Source organism: Pristiophorus japonicus, chromosome 13, assembly GCF_044704955.1.
Source record: "Pristiophorus japonicus isolate sPriJap1 chromosome 13, sPriJap1.hap1, whole genome shotgun sequence".
Taxonomy (NCBI): domain Eukaryota; kingdom Metazoa; phylum Chordata; class Chondrichthyes; family Pristiophoridae; genus Pristiophorus; species Pristiophorus japonicus.
In genome coordinates this window covers 129,768,411-129,788,547 of record NC_091989.1, presented here as the reverse complement: position 1 = coordinate 129,788,547, position 20,137 = coordinate 129,768,411, and the positions used below count along the sequence as shown (strand labels likewise).

Sequence of the window (20,137 nt, the reverse complement as noted above, 5' to 3'; positions counted from 1 at the left end):
GTTAGAATACATTTTTTGGAAGTAACTAGAATTTTAAGCTTGAAAATATTTTTTTTAAATACCATTCCACATCAAATATTCCATTATAAACTGAGAAACGACTGTTCATAGTAATATAAATACTGTTTATAGTACCAACTTGATCGAGTTTTTTGATGAGGTAACAGAGATGTTCAAAATCATGAGGGGTCTGGACAGAGTAGATAGAGATAAACTGTTCCCATTGGCAGAAGGGTCAAGAACCAGAGGACACAGATTTAAGATGATGGCAAAAGAACCAAAGGCAATGTAAGAAAAAACTCTGACACAGCAAGTGCTTAAGATCTGGAATGCACTGTCTGAAAGGGTGGTGGAGACAGACTCAATTTTATCTTTCAAAAGGGAGTTGGATAAGTATCTGAAGGAAAGAAAACAGGAGAGTGGGAGTAGCTGAGAGCCGGCATGGGCTCGACGGGCCAAATGGCCGCCTTCCGTGCTGTAACCATTCTATGATTCTAGGATTCTATTAATAGATGAATAATTTATAGTCCTTCATCCATTATTTGCTTTAAAATAGTGGAGGAAGGTCTTATAAACATGTTGAAAGTGCATTTGCTAATATTCCAAACTGAAATTTTAGCAGCCAATTTTGTTAAATTTTCATTCATGTACAGTCCTCTTAGTTAAGTCACTTAAGCCCAGATAGCTGATAATTTAATTTTCTTCGCATTAAATTCCCAATTTTGCCATGTTATTTACATGGCTTAATTCAAATATTTGGATAATTCAGTTTAGTGCAAAAAATGACTGAGTTATCATCAGTAGGCTGTAGTATAAATCAAGTTGTCAGCACCCTTCAATCAACAGTCAGCGCCAGCAGCATGAGCACCATCCCCAAAGCAGCACAGTAAATACTTGAATCCTTAGCATTTCCCTATTCAAACTGGCAGCATACACTCGTGTTTACTCAATTACATTACTTATTGTTTATTATGCCTTTCTATGCTGTAGTGAAGAATTAAGAGTACTGTTTCTTGCACCTATCCTGTAAGCACAATTTCACTGTTATTTTTGCAATGACAAAAGAATTTAAAAGTGTGACAGCTTCGTACAAAAAGGCACACTTTTAATCTCCAGTTGGACTTACAAAATTGAACTGAATGTAATTCTCTGGGCTTTATATTAAAGGCTTCTCCAGGAGATATAGCAGATAGATATATCTGTAGGAGTATAGAAACAGGAGTAGGCACTCTGCCCTCAGGCCTACTGCCCCATTTAATTAGATCATGGCTGCTCTGCATTTCAACTCTATTTTCCTGTCCTTGCTCCATATCCCTTGAAACCCTTGCCTAACAGAAATCTATCCATCTCAGTTTTACATACAGTGTACCTGTATGATAGAATTTTTATTTCCATGAGCAATAAAATCAGTCTCATAAAAATGTATTTTTAAATATTTTATATTTTCCATCAATTTTTTTTCCTGCAGAATGTGAAGTACGATGAAAGGTGTCTTCCATAATTCTTCAGATAAATCCCATTAATCATATCAATTAAGAAGTCTCGGCCATTAAAATAGCAATTGTGCAGAAGATTATTGAAGGATACTTGTAATCCTGAATGTCTGTGAGAACAGCAAATACATAATTACTTGGCAATTTGTTTTCTTTAAATGCAACAGTATCATCATATACATAATTGGTGCAGATCCCCTTCACTGCTCTCAATCTCATTTATACTTGGCACTCAACTTCATTCCTTCAAGTTATCAGCAACTTTTATAATATATATTATCCAAGAACTGGTTATGTATACTGTATATATTGAACTGCAATAAATATCATTTTTTTGAATAAACATAAGAGGTGGAACTCCTGTGTGTGGTAATTTAAGCAGGTAAGTAGATGTGAGTATAAAGCAGTGTTAATGGCCCAAGTTTGCCCCCCCAGTTAAAACGGTGCACTTCCATGAGGTGGCGAAAACTTACCTAGGAATTCTCCCCGCTCCTTGGAATGTTACAGGCCTTGGCGTGGCGCAGCACAAGCAGTGGGGGGGGCGGAGCCAGGTCCCAGCGCTGAAAACAGTGCCAGGACCTCTGTACGTACATACAATCTCTGCGTGTGCTCTGCAGGCTGTGTGGGAGGGGCCCAAAGCACACTGCCCCTAGCCCTGGCCGAATGGGCTCCCTCATCGGCGGCCAGATTAGCTACCAGAATATCTGTATTTTTAAGTAAAATTTAAATTGTTAACATATTGCAAATTACTTGAGGGTTGGTCATTAAGGTCTTTTATCAGCATGCTGGCAGAAATCCTCTGGCACAGTTGCTAGAGTACGTAGTTCTTGAATGTGTATAATTTTGTCTAACAAATGCGGAGTCCAAAATAAAACCCCAAAATCAAACAAGTTATAATATTGGGTTATAATATTTTCAGATAATTGATGAGAGTTAAAAATAGAATTGGAATAAAACTAATCCAGATCATAAATATGTAGATCTATTTCAATGGATTCATATTTAAGAAGAAAAGTTACATTGCTCTGGATAAATTAAATTCCCCTCCCCATGAACATTTTTTTTTTAACATTACAAACCAGAAGCTGCATCCACTCATATACAGCAAATATTTTTAAAAAGAAGCTTTATTGTTAGATCTTGGGAGAGGTAGTGTAAGCCAAATCCAACAGCAAAGCCTGTTAGACTGGACCTAAAGACCAAACAAGACAAACAACAAATAGAGATCTAGAGTATAAAATTCTAAAAAAAATAGTTTAGATGTCATATAAAACATTCTTGTAACCTTTTGATAAAGGTGCCTTTGTTGGTACAAGAATACCAGATAAAAACATTCTGCAAGGAAATAAAACACACTCTGCTTCGGTGGATAGAATAAAGCTGCTCATCAAAATGTCCTTTGGAAAACTCTTATTTACAGGACTTGCTATAATGTATTTGCTAGTTTACCAATCCATTTTTAATCTAGTTGTTTAGTGCTTTGTAAGTCTTGGTGCTAGGTGCAGGTCCTCTCGGCTTCCTTGTATTTTTTATTTGTTATTGAATGCTTATTGTTGTGCTTTGTTTAGTGCTTGGTGCTTTAAATGTACTGCTTTGTTTAATGCTTGGTGCTTTAAATGTACTTACGCTTCTTTAATGTTGTTATGAATATGTTTAGTGCTTTGCAAGGTCCTCTCACTTCCCTTCCCCCTCCGCCCCCCCCCCCCCCCCCCCCCACTCCACCTCTGGCTACCTGCGCTGATTTCTTAATTCACCGCAGGGTTTTTCTGTACGGCCACAATTGGCCACATACGTTGGCCTAAGTTGGTTTGGAGTAACTTTTAGCTGTCTAAACTTGCTTAAATGACCAAAACAGGGGTAAGTGACTGGTAACGCCCCCTTTTGAAAAATAAACTAACTAACTCACCTTACACTGGAGCAAATTAAATGGACAGAATTGCGATTTTTAAGACACTCCAAAAAAATCTAGTTGCTCCAAAAGAAACAGAGCAACTCCTGGGGAAACTTGGGCCCTATATTTAGAAAGAAACAGATATTTCACCCCAAGATGGAATTTTTGCTTTGGCGCATGGAGGTAGCTTACACTAACAAAGATGTATTTTTGTATGGATACATTGGCACAAAGTTGGTGTTGGTGTTTGTGCCATGTTGTGTTTGCCCTCCTGATGTTGCCCTGGTGCTAAGTCTTTGTAATGGTGTGATTATCCTCTTTAATACACTAATGACATACGTGTCAGAGCAAAATGTGCTCTAAGTGCTAATTTCCCTTTGGTTGGAAGGACAACGGCTACAACAAGTAATAAGATCAAGCCTTACTGCAGATCAAACTGTTTAAAGGGAAAAACGGTGTGACTGGTGGAAAATGGAGAATAGCTTAAGGAGAAGCAGAGGGGATTCTTAAAGTTGAATGTTGCCAGACATTAGCCAAATAATTTCTATCAGGTTAAACCCTTGTTAGTTGCGCAGTAAAATGTCTTAGATGGCATGTAAATTTTATTACAAGATATATATTATTTCAAAAGGTTAAGTTTACAAACAATGCCAGGAATTGAGTTGCTGGAATAAAAGAGCTCCCAAAATAAAATGCTGAATACAGTACTTGCACAGTAGTCTTTTAATTATATCTAATGACATAAATGTTAGTTAAGTTTAAGACAGCAAAATAAATATAGTAGCTCTCTGCAACAGCACCATGATGGCTACTGTTCAGGAATTTAAGTTACTGAATCAGAGGTCAGCTAGGATCATGTTTCTTTATTTATTCATTCAGAATGTGGGCGTCGCTGGCAAGACCAGTACTTATTGTCCATCCCTGAGAAAGTGGTGTACCGTTGCAGTTTGATGGCTTGTTAGACCACTTCGGAGGACAGTTAAGAGTCAACCACATTGTTGTGGGATTCACATACATGGGCCAGACCTAGGGTACCCAACTCTCACAATTGTGGTGGAACTCTCCCAATACTGCCGCTTCGTATCTCGAGAACTGCCACTGACAATTCAGGAGAAAGGTTTGTTTGGAGGTGGTCTCCTTTTGCTGCATGTTATCTTATTGAGATGGAGAACCGGGCTGCTACTTTTAAATGGTGCAGCTCCCAATCAGCTATTCACTGCTGTGCCTCCTTGTTGCACTTCTGGAAACTTTTATTGGAGGGAGCCCGGAGCCTCTGTCAAGTGTGCATGCCAAGAGTAGTTACAGCACGTGGAAGGATGGTGAAGGAGTCAGGACTGGCACAGAGGCAGAAGAATCTATATTGAGAGGATTTGCAAGGACCTCAGCCAGGAGTGCCTGCAACTTCTTAAAGGCAAAGAAAGGCATCCCTCTACAGTGACAGTTCTGTGCGGAGAAATCACTCTGATTTTATCTGGATGCATTAATTTTTGGTGCGTTTCAGAATTCTAGGGTTGACAACCCTCCAGGATGATTCTGGAGTCTGAGTTAAGATTGATCTCCTGGACACTCCTGCAAGTAAGTTAAGGAACCCGGGAGATAAATCTCCTAACTGTCTCATTGGTGCAACTGTGCGTTCGCTGCGTGGCGCTGTGAGTGCTATCATAAAGTCAGTGATATTTCACTTCATCATAGACACTGAGCCTAACTCTGGTTCACGAGCAATAGCAGTGTTCTGCACTAATCTGGTTTTCAGTGGAGAATTTCAGCAATGACCCTTCACAACCTGGTAGTTCTGAAGGTACCATTAAAAAATAGTATTGTACTTACAATGACAACAAGAGTAAGGATAATCCCGAGTATAAAAACTGGCTTCGCAAAATCAATGAATTCACAGTTGAATGTACTTTGTCATCAACCATTTTCCATTAAATATGAAGGGCAAAGAGCAATTGCCATGCATGCAGAATGTGTAATACACAAAGATGTGGTGAAAAATCGAGAACAAACACTTCAGGCCAGATTTTCAGCTTTCAGGGTTTTTCGGCGAAAACGGTAGCGATACGTGAAACTTACCGTTTTTAGCCCAAACTTTCGGCCTTTACGCATCGGTAAGGGAGGCGTTGCACAAGCATTTATGACGCAAACTATGAGTTTTGGCAACTTTAGTCTGGGGCTGGGAGCGCTGCGAGAGAGGCCTTGGGAGGGGGAAAAAAAGAAAAAAAAATTCAAAAAACATTCCAACAACATTTACATGATCCTTAACTATGTAATTGCTGCAAAAAAATAAAAAAATAAAAACTTTAACTTACCTGTTTTGCAGGTTTTCATACCTACCGCTGCTGGCAGGGCTACACCGACAGGTTCGACGTGTCGCTACACTGGGCGCGGCGTACGGGTCGGGAGAGTGCCAAAAGTCCGACGCAAGCACAATCAGAGTTGTTGCACGTCGGCGCACCTCTCCCCGGCGTTACTTGAAAGCACCGTCGTAAACAGGTGCCCGGGCTTTGCGAAAATCCAGCCCGAATTCATATTGCATAAGCAAAATACTGCGGATGCTGAAATCTGAAATAAAAGCAGAAAATGCTGAAAATTTCAATAGGTCAGATAGCATCTGTGGAGAGAAAGAGAGTCTGACAAAGGTCTCAGACCCAAAACGTTAACTCTGTTTCTTACCACAGATGCTGCCTAACCTAATGAGATTTCCAGCATTTCTGTTTTACTTCATATTGCATCTTTTTTTTTTCAACAAATAACATCCCTCAGGAAAATCGCATGACAGCAGCAGAACTAGGAGAAGATTACCATCGTGTGATTCATCACTTAAGTTACTTAAGTCAAGACTGTGGTAATAAATTGCTTCCAAAGGCTCCCACCAGATTCAGAAATTGCAAAAAGAAAATGTCTTGTGGATGCACAAAAGCAAGCAGCATCACCGAGAATGTTTTAGCTTCGTAATCGTAGGAACTTTTAGGTAATGATCTTCAATTAGCACATTTTTTCCTCGGTTGGAACGGGTGCCTCAAATAAGGAAATGAGAAATTTATCCCTGTAGTTGTTCGTTACTTTTTAAGGACAGAAGGGATTAAACATTGCTTACTTGATTTTTACTATGATGGCAAGTCTCAGAATGTCTCCTGAATAATCAAGGCTATGCTCTGGAGTAATGAACCATAGCCCTTCAATAACCGAGGATATCAGCTAAATCAGTTGTAATGAGGTACGCGCATCCACCACAGTAATCATTGAGCTCAATATTGGCATGTTGAAGCATCACTTCAGGTGCCTGAATAGATATGGGAGCATCCAGCAATGCAGCCTAATTAAGGCTTCAAGGATCATTGTACTCTGCTCCATAATTTCACCCTACAACAGGCATCATTATGGAGGCCCCAGGCACAACAAGGGGACCACCAAGAGAAGCAAGAACAGCTTGAAGAGGCTGTAGAAGAAAACCTGTTGCCAGCTGCAAGAGCCATGCATCAAGCTTTAATATAGGCCTTTTCTTACCTTGAAAGTGAGCCCACTGCATTAATGGTGCTGACTACATCATTGCAGTGCCCTCCACAAACATGGCTTCACATATACAGACTTAAATCTCCCTCCTGCTCGGCCACAGCACCTGTTCCTGCTCACTCATGCTAAGTGTCTCACCCATTGCAGTCACTTGTAGCTCACTGTCTCAATCTCCTGGACTGGCTGTATCTGAACTGGTGTTTGGAAGGGAGAGAGTGAGTGACTGTCTGTATTGCCAAATGCTGGCTTGCTCGATTGCACAAGGGCCTGATTCAGCTTCCTCTGGCACACCTAGAGAAAAAGAGAAGGGGAAACAACATACAATGGCATCTTTATGAGCAACCTTCTCACACAGCTTTCAGTAGGAGTGCCATGGCAAAGTATTTCAGTATGTTCTCTGTTGCCAGTAAGTGAATGAACAAATTGAATGAGAAGGCAGGGCAACAGAAGGTTATCACAGATTGTGAACTGACAGCGGCTGTCTACCTTCAGTTCCGTCTGTAGCCTTCCTTTTCAGGATTTCTTTCTCATATAGGGTTGGAGGATGCATGTTTATCAAGTAAAGAAAGAAATACTTGCATTTTATAAGCACCTTTCACAACCTCAGGACATCCCTATGTGCTTTACAGCCAATCATAAAAATTTACGGCACAGAAATTTGGGCTATTCAGCCCATTGCATCTGTGCCAGCCAAAAAAGAGCTATCCAACCGAATCTCACTTTCTAGCTCTTGGTCTGTAGCCTTGTAGGTTACGGCACTTCAGGTGCATATCCAAGTACTTTTTAAATGCATGAGGGTTTCTGCCTCTACCACCCTTTCAGGCAGTGAGTTCCAGATCCCCAGCACCTTCTGGGTGAAAAAGGTTCTCCTCAACTCCCCTCCAATCCTTCTACCAATTACTTTAAATCTATGCCCCCTGGTTATTGACCTCTCTACTAGGGGAAATAGGTCCTTCCTATCCACTCTATCTAGGCCCCTCATAATTTTTAATCACTGTTGTAATGTAGGAAATGTGCATGTTCTCTCCCTGTTGTGGTCTGTCTCCTCCAGAGAATAGAGTAAAACAGAAGTTCCAATTAGCGAGGTGAATGCAGTAAACCCATGGCCGATGGTGGGTGTGATGACACAGATATGAAACATTCAGCTACATTAGATGAGAGGATTCTTTGGCTGAATGCATTTAAGGATACGAGTAAAGGAGTTATATTTTTATTTTGACTTTTCTTTGCCTCTACAACAGTTCTATTTCACTCGGTTTCCTGCAGCATCGGCACTGCCACATTGGGAAGATGAGGGGTCTCTCAATCAGCCAGAATGGAACTTTCAAAAAGAAGGGAGAGTGGGACTTTGAAAAATACTTCGGAGAACAGAACTTTAAAAAACAGAGAGCGAGAATTAAAGAAAACATGAGGGTGAAAATTAAAATGCTGGAAGGCCATTCTTTAACAGGACGAGGAAAAATACCTTTCCAAATAGAAGCACGAGAGAACAAAGAGATAGTTCCTGTGAGATAGAAACATAGAAAATAGGTGCAGGAGTAGGCTATTTGGCCCTTTGAACCTGCACTGCCATTCAATAAGATCATGGCTGATCATTCCCTCGGTACCCCTTTCCTGCTTTCTCTCCATACCCCTTGATCCATTTAGCCGTAAGGGCCATATCTAACTCCCTCTTGAATATATCCAATGAACTGGCATCAACAACTCTCTGCGGCAGGGAATTCAACAGGTTAACAACTCTCTGAGTGAAGAGGTTTCTCCTCATCTCAGTCCTAAATGGCCTGCCCCTTATCCTAAGACTATGTCCCCTGGTTCTGGACTTCCCCAACATCGGGAACATTCTTCCCGCATCTAACCTGTCCAGTCTCGTCCGAATCTTACACGTTTCTATGCGATCCCCTCTCATCCTTCGAAACTCCAGTGAATAAAGGCCCAGTTGATCCAGTCTCTCCTCATATGACAGTCCAGCCATCCCTGGAATCAGTCTGGTGAACCTTCACTGCACTCCCTCAATAGCAAGAATGTCCTTCCTCAGACTAGGAGACCAAAACTGAACACAATATTCCAGGTGAGGGCTCACTAAGGCCCTGTACAACTGCAGTAAGACCTCCCTGCTCCTATACTCAAAACCCCTAGCTATGAAGGCCAACATACCATTTGCCTTCTTCACCGCCTGCTGTACCTGCATGCCAACTTTCAATGACTGATGAACCATGACACCCAGGTCTCATTGCACCTCTCCTTTTCCTAATCTGCCGCCATTCAGATAATATTCTGCCTTCGTGTTTTTGCCCCCAAAGTGGATAACCTCACATTTATCCACATTATACTGCATCGGCCATGCATTTGCCCACTCACCTACCTGTCCAAGTCACCCTGCAGCCTCTTAGCATCCTCCTCACAGCTCACACCGCCACCCAGTTTAGTGTCGTCTGCAAACTTGGAGATATTACACTCAATTCCTTCATCTAAATGTTAATGTATATTGTAAAGAGCTGGGGTCCCAGCACTGAGCCCTGCGGCACTGCCTGCCATTCTGAAAAGGACCCGTTTATCCCGACTCTCTGCTTCCTGTCTGCCAACCAGTTTTCTATCCACGTCAGTACATTACCACTAATACCATGTGCTTTGATTTTGCACACCAATATCTTGTGCTGGATCTAGTCAAAAGCCTCTTGAAAGTCCAAATACACCTCATCCACTGGTTCTCCCTTGTCCACTCTGCTAGTTACATCCTCAAAAAATTCCAGAAGATTCGTCAAGCATGATTTTTTTTTTTAAATCCATGCTGACTTGGACCAATCCTGTCACTGCTTTCCAAATGCGCTGCTACTTCATCCTTAATGATTGATTCCAACATTTTCCCCACTACTGATGTCAGGCTAACCAGTCTATAATTACCCATTTTCTCTCTCCCTCCTTTTTTAAAAAAGTGATGTTACATGAGCTACCCTCCAGTCCATAGGAACTGATCCAGAGTCGATACTGTTGGAAAATGATCACCAATGCATCCACTATTTCTAGGGCCACTTCCTTAAGTACTCTGGGATGCAGACTATCAGGCCCCGGGGATTAATCGGCCTTCAATCCCATCAATTTCTCAAACACAATTTCCCGCCTAATAAGGATATCCTTCAGTTCCTTCTTCTCACTAGACCCACTGTCCCCTAGTACATTCGGAAGATTATTTGCGTCTTCCTTCGTGAAGACAGAACCAAAGTATTTGTTCAATTGGTCTGCCATTTCTTTGTTCCCCATTATAAATTCACCTGAATCTGACTGCAAGAGACCTACGTTTGTCTTCACTAATCTTTTTCTCTTCACATATTTATAGAAGCTTTTGCAGTCAGTTTTTCTGTTCCCTGCAAGCTTCCTCTCATACTCTATTTTCCCCCTCCTAATTAAACCCTTAGTCTTCCTCTGTTGAATTCTAAATTTCTCCCAGTCCTCAGGTTCGTTGCTTTTTCTAGCCAATTTATATGCCTCTTCCTTGGTTTTAACACCATCCTTAATTTCCCTTGTTAGCCACGGTTGAGCCACTTTCCCCGTTTTATTTTTACTCCAGACAGGGATGTACAATTGCTGAAGTTCATCCATGTGATCTTTAAATGTTTGCCATTGCTTATCCACCCTCAATCCTTTAAGTATCCTTTGCCAGTCTATTCTAGCCAATTCACCCCTCATACCATCGAAGTTACCTTTCCTTAAGTTCAGGACCCTAGTTTCCGAATTAACTGTGTCACTCTCCATCTTAATAAAGAATTCTACCATATTATGGTCACTCTTCCCCAAGATGCCTCGCACAACAAGATTGCTAATTAGTCCCTTCTCATTACACATCATCCAGTCTAGGATGGCCAGCTCTCCAGTTGATTCCTTGACATATTGGTCTAGAAAACCATCCTTAATATACTCCAGGAAATCTTCCTCGACCGCATTGCTACCAGTTTGGTTAGCCCAATCAATATGTAGATTAAAGTCGCCCATGATAACTGCTGTACCTTTGTTGCACAAATCCATTATTTCTTGTTTGATGCTGTCCCCAACCTCACTACTACTGTTTGGCAGTCTGTACACAACTCCCACTAGCGTTTTCTGCCCTTTGGTATTCCGCAGCTCCACCCACACCGATTCCACATCATCCAGGCTAATGTCCCTCCTTACTATTGAATTAATTTCCTCTTTAACCAGCAATGCCACCTTGCCTCCTTTTCCTCTCTGCCTATCCTTCCTAAATGTTGAATACTCCTAGATGTTGAGTTCCCAGCCTTGATCACCCTGGAGCCATGTCTCTGTGATGCCAATTACTTCATATCCATTAACTGCTGTCTGCACAGTTAATTCGTCCACCTTATTCCGAATACTCCTCGCACTGAGGCACAGAGCCTTCAGGCTTGTCTTTTTAACACACTTTGCCCCTTTAGAATTTTGCTGTAATGTGCATTGGAGGGGTGGGGGAGGGTCTTTGGGCCTGTTCGTTGGGCCTGTCCAGACTAACCAGTGCAGTCATTGCGCCATTGCTTTCAAGTGAGTCCACATTTTCTGCAGTCACTGGTGGTTTATTCCTTAACTTATGTTTAGTTTGTGGTTTTCTCAGCTTACAATCATCTCTCCCCGTCCCCCCCCCTACCCCCCACCCAGAGTCTGTTCCAGTTCTTTGCAGAAAACGCTCAGCCTTTGTGTTATCAGTTCCTGACAGGGTTTCAGTTACTCAAATTAAGCTTTCCCAGGATCTTCAAATTTTTAGATCAAAATATGTTGATATCCGTAAGCCTTGTTCACACCTAAATAAGAAATACTTAAATTGTACAGTAAAGGTTTCAGTGCCTGGAAAAATAAAATTACTAAAATCAGCTTTTCAATTCGCCCAACATGTGAGAAAGTTGATATGAATGCTCGTTTGTTGTGATTACTGCTTGAATATGGAAGCTTTTCTTTTCCTGGGTTTCTGCCAAAGTAATCTTGTTGTAATATGAACAGGGCCTTTGTCTGCTGCGGAGTTTGCAGTTCAGCAAGTATTCCAGCTGAGGTCAGCAAAGTATATACAACCAGCTAGGATAGTTCTTAATACATGGAACTAAGGGTTAAATTTTGATACCTGTGATTGGCACAAAGTGTTTGCACCAGTAATTGTGACCATGGTACCCCACTTATTTGTCTTGATGAGGAAACTAGTGTCAAATATTTGCAAAGACCCTCCCCCACCCCCCAATTTAGCCTTCCCTTTTGTCATGTAACCTTCAACTGAGAGCTGCTCTGCTGATTATACAAACAGGAAAGTGCACTTTTTTAAATGCTTACATTGAATAAAGCAGGAATGGTAATAAGAAACTGTAAAAATGTTAGGAAAGATAAATCCTTTAAAAATCAATAATGTAATGGAACATTTTCAACAACATTTGTGTGCTATGCACTTCTGTGACTCAAGCTCCGTAGCATCTGAACAGGTAGCGAGATGTGCGCTATGCTCATGATGGAAGTCAAAGCAGGTTTTCACTGCTGTGCCAGCTCTCATTAGTGCCCACCTCAAAATAACAGCAGGAGTAGAACAAAACTTCTAATTTAATAATGTTAAAAATACCAGCTAATGCGCTGCAAGGAGACAAATTACCGGTTTTGCAACTAACACAAACTCAAATGATATTTTTGTGATGGGACCAGCAGTAGCACTGCTTGGGGGAGGGAAATATAGCTCAATTATTTTCTTTGAAATTTTTAGAGCCCATTGAAGTCAACTGAAACAGACTAAATTTAAATATTTTCATAATATTACATTTAAATCAAACTAAAAGCTGGTGTAGAAAATAAAATAAAATGAGCTCCGTAATATTTCATGCATAAGTCACACATTCACAGGAATGTGACACCGAAGTGATTTGCCGTTGATCACGAGCCAGTGTAAAACCTACTGGGGGTAACTTTGACTTTGTACGACAGTGTAAAACGGGCTATAGCGAATCAGCAGCACGTTTTACAGTTCTGCCAATTTTTATTTAATTTAAAGTCAGCTTGTTCCCCTCACTTTGATTGACAGTTGTTTCTGAAATCTTTGAGAAGTGGACAGGGTCACTGATTGGTAGGAGTCCTCTTTGATGAACAGCTGTGGGTAAGAGACCTCCTTTTACTGAATGATGTTGGGAGCCAGTCTGTGGACAAATGTCTGTGGACATTTGCTTTCATACATTATTACAGCCAACAGGGCCCGATTTAGGCTAGATTCAGGTACAGTAAGTAAACATTCATTTAAAGTCAATAGGGGTCATTTCAACCTAACCCGCCCCATTTCACTTTCAATTGACATCAATACAAAATAAAATCAGGTGATCTCTAAACAGGTGGCTGATCTGATCCTGTCAATTTCCCATTGGTTAAAATTACCTCTTCTGTTTAGAGAGAAAGTGATTGGCACCTTTGTTTATTTATGCATAAAGAATTATATATTTCAGTGTGTTATATTGTTCATTCATTGGTCTTATGTAAATTATATCATTTGTTGATTCAAACGCATGAGTATTCAGTTTGGTAGTATATATAGTCTGTCTTCTGTAGAGAGGAGAATGACATGGCAGCACATAACATATTCCAGTAGCTGGTGTACAGAGTAAAGGCTCTCTGTTACGGTCCATGGCCCTTATTATTGTTCACCCACATATTGGGCAAAAACTCCAGTAACTTACAGGAGGGAGGTACACTCACAGGAGTGGCTGGTAATGTTGAACTTAAGAAAATATCTACTGTACAAATCGAAAAATGTGGCAATATCAGTAAGAAAAAAAGAACAGAGATAGGGAAACTTGAATAAAGAAATGTAGGAACACCTCTACTGTCATTCAATTAGAGAAGGGATATCTTTGTAAAAAGTATATAAACAGGAGGGGGCCGAAATCTTCCCCTTCCGATGAGGCCTCTGGCCACCTGAAAGTGGTCTCCATGGAATGGCAGAGCGGTGACCATTTTGAAAATTTCCCTTCCTTGGGTTTGGAGCAGTGTCCGGGACCGTGCTGCCCGTTTTTCTGCCATGGCATGCATTCGCCGACCCCTTACCGACTGGCGGGGACCCTTTCCCGAAATTGCCCTTTTCCTGGAATTGGCCATGGGAGCTGCTCCGCCACCGGTCAGTGCCCCCAACAGCTTTTGCTGTCAGTACACTCTCTGTGGCTGGCAGCATGGCCGCCCTTAAAGGGGAGGTGGCGCTGCCGTAGACTCCATGTTATTTTTTTTTGTCAGCCGACTGCCAGGTCGGGCCAATAATTATGCCCGCGGGTTCGGCCGGGCCGCCAACAGGCAGCCCGGCATCCCCTCTTGGGTGCCAGGTCACTGGTCTGGCCGAAACCCTCCCTGGTGACCCAGTGTTTGCCACTAAAGTGGCTGCAGAACTCGACGCGGCCCTCCCCTTTGATTGAAGAGGAGAGACTTTGTGACACGCCAGTGCGATGATGTAATCAGCGCATCACTGACGACTGAAAGCCTCGGCTTCTCCATCCCGCCTTCACTTCCGCACCGCTAGTGACAGTCACTCCGCCCTGCCCCCACTTCCTCCCCCTTGATGAGGCCACTTCCGCCCCGCTCAAAAAAAATCCCCGAAGTGCTGAATTTCGATGGTTAGGCCGCCCTATTTATTGGGGTGGCCAGAACACATCAAAAACGGTATTTGCGCCTTGTTTCGGGTGGTGGGCACTTTCGGCCCCGAGCTCTGTGTCAACAATAAGACATTTTACAGAAATATTAGTAAATATAGAAGGAGGAAAATTAGTTTGATATTTTCTTGAGTTTTGGGCTATTGGTTTTCTAAAATTTTAAGAAATGTCCTCAGAATGCTTCACCAATCTTAATTTCTGTAAGTTGACCTCTAAGTAGCTCAGTCCCTAGCAACACTCACCACTAATTTTATATGGCAGGCAAATGAAGCAGTATTATACCTGAACATCATAATCTTTATGACATGTAGTGTTCTACTATTGTATGGTAGTAGCAAAGCAAATCAAATGTCAATATGTAAGTTGAGTATCCAGATCAAAAGCTTCCGGTGTAACAGCGTGGATATCTTGTCAGCTGCCTGCAAATTTCCTCTGAGGGCAGTGCTCAATGGTGTGCTCCAGGGTCTGATTAAGAGCTCCACAGTCACATGATGGGAATGCTTTAAGTGACATGTAGTGATACACAAGTGTCAGCATGCAGAAAATAGTGGATATGATGATATGTACATGTGCATGGATCCTACAGCCGCATTAGATAGGTGAATTATTTTGCACTGTACATTTTGAAAGTAAAGATATGTGAAAGAATATTTTTGAATGAAGAGCAAGTGGCCTGCTGCATAATGGGTATGCACAGTAAGCAGTGAACATACTTTAAAATAGTCTGAAGGGAGATAATAAGTGCCATACATGCTAAATTTTGGCTCAGTTGATAGCACTCTCGCCTCCGAGTTAAATTTTTGTGTGTCTAAGCCGCACTCCAGAGATTTGAGCACATACTCCAGGCTGACATTTCAGTGCCATACTGAGGGACTGCTGTACTGTCGGAGGTACCAGCTTTTGGATGAGACATTAAACCAAGGCTCACTCTGCCCTCTCAGGTGAAGGTAAAAGTTCCTATGGTGCTATTCGAAGAAGAGCAGGAAAGTTCTCCCCAGTGGCCTAGCCAATATTTAACCCTCAACCAACATTACTAAAACAGATTACATGGTAATTTATCACATTGGTAGGATCTTGCTGTGTGCAAATTGGCATTCGCAATTCCTACCTTGCAACATCGCTTACACTTTAAAAAGTGCTTCCTTGGCTGTAAAATCCCTTGGGACATCCTGAAATCATAAAAGGTGCTATATGACTGCAAGTCTTTCTTTTCTTAGTATATTTATTAATAGAAGGTAATCGTATATTTTTCTACCTTGGCTGGTCTGGTAAGGTCATACATTGTTTTCTAACATTCCTTCCAAATGTGTCATATGGTGGCTGTGTCATTCACGCTCGTCACCAACTCCTCTTAGTCACCCTGTGCTGCTCTTCTTGGAGTTCTGCAGTGCTCATTACCAAAGGAGGTTTCCCTCCTCTGTCTCAATTCTGCCAAGCGAATTTCAATGGCCTCAACTGAGAACAGACTACTTTCTGGGCTTCTGCCTTTCACCAACAAAGTCTGCAGGCTTGAAAATCAGCAAAACCCAATCCCAGCTCCTTTAACCTGCTGCAGGCCTTTAAATCTTGCAGCAGCACCAGATTTCCCATCCACCAATGAGCTCCCTACCAATCACTGGTGTTTTCAACAGCGGGAAAGCACCTATGTTACATGCTTATGAGGTTGATTATAGAAAATCACAAGAGATCAGTGTACTAGAGATCAGGTGGGGCTCTTTATCACATGGCTTTCGGTCGAGTGTATGCTCCATTGGAAATTATATATTCAAACCTTTTATGTCAATCAGTCATAAGCAGTGCGGCATAAATTATGCTCTAGACATAGAAGTCTCGGAGCATGTTATTCAGAATTCACAAGTGCACACAAGAATTCACAATTTACAATTCAAGAATTCAAAGGATATCAAGGTCCCAACAGCTGCCCAAACTTTCAAACAAGTATGGACAATCTGAAAAGATGAAAATATTCATCTAAACATTAAAAACCACTTGAAGTCCCTGAACCTAGCTGTTGCCAATTTGTGAAAACCTTTCATAATTTTAAACACATCTATCATATTCCCTCTAAGTCTTTATTCAAGTGAGTCAATCTTTCCCAACTGCCACAGGAAAAATACTGCCAATCAGTGAACAACTAATCACACCCCTTTTGTAACCAATTAATCATTTATTACAATCTCAAACCGTTTGACAGTTAATGTGTCAAATAACCAACTTTAAAAGATACCTTGTCTTGAACAATTAAAATGAAATAAGTTACAATAAATTTGTACTGATATTACAGTAAAATATAACAATGAAAATGTCAATCGATATGTCCCATACAGAATCTAATGACAAGATAGACAATAAAAAAGAAAAAAACCCTTCCTGCGTGCTGAGTGGGTAAATGAGCCATTTATTGTGCTACTGAGCCATTGAATTTAGATTGATACTGAATTTGCTGAGTTAGCCCTTCTCAGCTGGGAGACATTGCAAGTGGTCTATGTCCTCAGATATGGAGGGGAAATATTATTCGGGGATCCTACTCCTGCTAGCCGCTCAGTGATCACTGTTACAAGTATACACATGTGGGTGTTGATTGAGAAAGGATTCGACTTGGCCGTGATAGTTGATCGGCCCAACTGGTCAGTGGTCAAGTTCACAGAAAAAGCCTTTTGTGTTACACACTGGTGGCCCAATTCTGCCTGTGGAACTGAACTTAACATAAACACGGCTGCAAGAAAGAAGGAATAAAGGAGAAAGAAAATTAGAGGAAGAGAAAAACAGCATGATCAGGCGTGTTTTTCATGTCAATCATGGCACTCATTATTGTCAGTACCAGAGGACCACAAAAACATATTTTTAAAAGTTGCAAAGGTCACTTATTTTCAGTAATAAATTACTTAGGTCTTTCCGGTTGTGGAAATTTTGTCTTAGCATAAGGTATGGTGAAGATTTTTTTTGCAGCTATTGGTTTCATCTTGTTTCAAGATACTCATCAATATCATAGCATGACCCACAGATATACTATTATTAGAGACCATCAATTCACATACATCCAGTTATCTATCCATTAATTCAATGGGGGGAAATTGCGGTCGGAGGCTTCCTTCAGACTAACGCCTCTGACCCGAAAAAAAATTACGAAGATACGTGGTGGTCCAGGAGGAACGTAGGATTCCAGTCAGAGACCTCCATTCGCTGTGCAGCATATGGGAACATGTCCTCCAGGTACATATTCATATCCTGGGATCGCGTGGGACTGGACCACCAATCACAATGTAGTATTCTCATTGATAATAATAGGAACTCCATTTGTACTAGCTTCCATTACTAGCAAAAGAATAATCCGCATAAAACAAGAAACACAACACAATAAATTAAAAAAACACATCAAATATTTAAAATTAATTGAAATTGTGTATAATTAAATGTTTTAGAAAACAAATTATTTTTTTGATTTTTTTTTAAATATGTTTTAAGAGGGTTAAAATAAAATTACCTTAATGGACAGGGTTTTTAATATAAAAATGAATGATTAAATTTAATTTTTCTATGTTTTAAAATTCTTATACTGGTAAAAGTAAGCTATATGCCTGCTTTTACCAGGGCGTAAGAGTTTGATGGACATTCGCTGGGCAAGAGTTGGAAAAATTGACCAAATCTCTACCCGTGAATACTTCTCCTGTGGACGCGTGCAATCTGTCAGAAAAGCTGGTTCTCGGCGCATGTGCATTGCGCCCCGAAAACCGGCATTTGCGAGGCCTCTTCAGAAAGATTCTGTGGATGATTTATTCTAAATGGCAGGACACTACACTTCAAATAGTATAACACTTCAAAAGAGTTGAGTTTATTGTATTTTTTCTTGTACATTTACAAAGATGAGAACAACCCTGATAGCCATATGCAGGTTACTTAATTCCATGGTCAAGAGAACAGTTTGTCCTAGGCAGTATGCATATATTACCACCTAGTTATGGGACGCTTCATGTTGTGAACCTGTGCTCCTACCTCATACTGAGGTCTGACAAAATGGCTGTTTGTTTTCCTGAAGCTGGTCTTTAATATTTTAAATATTTTGCTTTATTTTTACTTCTTTTTCCTTTTACTTTTGCTGAATCCCAGTTTATTTCTATTATATATTCATCTTATTCAGTTATTTTTACTTTTTCTCTTGTTCCATTTTATTACTTTTGTTTATTATCACTCTCCCTATCCTCCATTTTATGGCTGAGATTTTGTTGACCTTGGCGGGTCCGCGACGGGTCCCTACCTTGCTGCTGGCGCCAGCCTGCTGTCCACAATGAATTTCCCTTGATTGGGCTTGTTAAGCCTGCCCTGCGCGTTTCCTGGCCAATTAGAGGAAGCGGGGCTGGTGACGTCATTTGATGGAACGTTATTAGCCGGTTTCCTTAAAGGGACCACGTTTAAATTTATTTTCACATTTGTGCTGTCAGTGTTTGGCAGCATTGAGGTGCTGCAAACACTGACAAGCGCTGCACAAAGGCACAGGGCTGCACCCAGACTCTCCCATGACTCCTTCCACATGTTTATGGAGGGACTCACAGCACGCAGGGAGGTCCTCTTCCCTTCTAATGGGTGGAACAGACCTCCCCAGGAGATCAACACTGCCTGCTTGCACATTGCAGAGGAGGGCACAAGCAAGGATGTGGTCAGGAGGACCTGGCTGGAGTGGTGCAAACATTTCAATAATCTCACTAAATCATGAAATGTTAGTACAAGCCACACTCAACTACATCCTGCTATGCTTCTCATTACATCCCCATCACTCTGCCCTCCCTACCCTATTCCTGCACATTCTTACTCACACCAACTTACCTTGGACCTCCACCTATCCCTCTCTATATATATGATCACATCCCTATCTCACTAGCCACCCCTCACACTCACCTTCATCCTGGTACAATCAAACCAACTAACAACACACAAGGATAGGCACATTATTTTTTTATTTGTTCCGGGATGTGGGCATTGCTGACAAAGCCAGCATTTATTGCCCACCCCAAATTGCCCCTGACAAGGTGGTGGTGAGTTGCCTTCTTGTGCCGCTGCAGTCTTTGTAGTGAAAGTACTTCCACAGTGCTGTTAGGGAGGGAGTTCCAGGATGTTGACCCAGCAATAATGAATATATTTCCAAGTCAGGATGGTGTGTAACTTGGAGAGTGTGTAACTTGGAAGGGAACTTGCAGGTGATGGTGCTCCCATGCGCCTGCTGCCCTTGTCTTTCTAGGTGATAGAGATCGTGGGTTTCGGAGATGCTGTCGAAGAAGCCTTGACGAGGTGTTGCAATGCAACTTATAGATAGTACACACTGCATTCACGATGTGCCAGTGGTGGAGGGAGTGAATGTTGAAGGTGGTGGATGGGGTGCCAATCAAGTGCAGAGTATTCCATCACACTCCTGACTTGTGTCTTGTAGAAAGTAGAAAGGCTTTGGGGAGTCAGGAGGTGAGACACTCGCCGCAGAATACTCAGCCTCTGAACCACTCTTGTTGCCACAATAATAATGTGGCTGGTCCAGTTAGGTTTCTGTTCAATGGTGAACCCCAGGATGTTGATGGTGGGGGGTGGTTGGGCTCTCGCTTGTTGGAGATAGTCAT

The 20,137-nt window shown here is 41.6% G+C and overlaps 1 long non-coding RNA gene across 2 annotated transcripts in view; it reads right to left on the bottom strand.

The window, feature by feature from the left end:
• LOC139278286 (uncharacterized) overlaps positions 1-20,137 on the bottom strand; it is a 111,920-nt gene that overhangs the window by 3,824 nt on the left and 87,959 nt on the right. For both annotated transcript variants that reach the window (XR_011596235.1, XR_011596236.1), the window contains exons 3-5: positions 15,643-15,703; positions 6,892-7,188; positions 5,458-5,579 (exon numbers count right to left, since the gene is read on the bottom strand). This is a non-coding gene — a long non-coding RNA (uncharacterized lncRNA). The remainder of the gene's footprint in view (positions 1-5,457; positions 5,580-6,891; positions 7,189-15,642; positions 15,704-20,137) is intronic.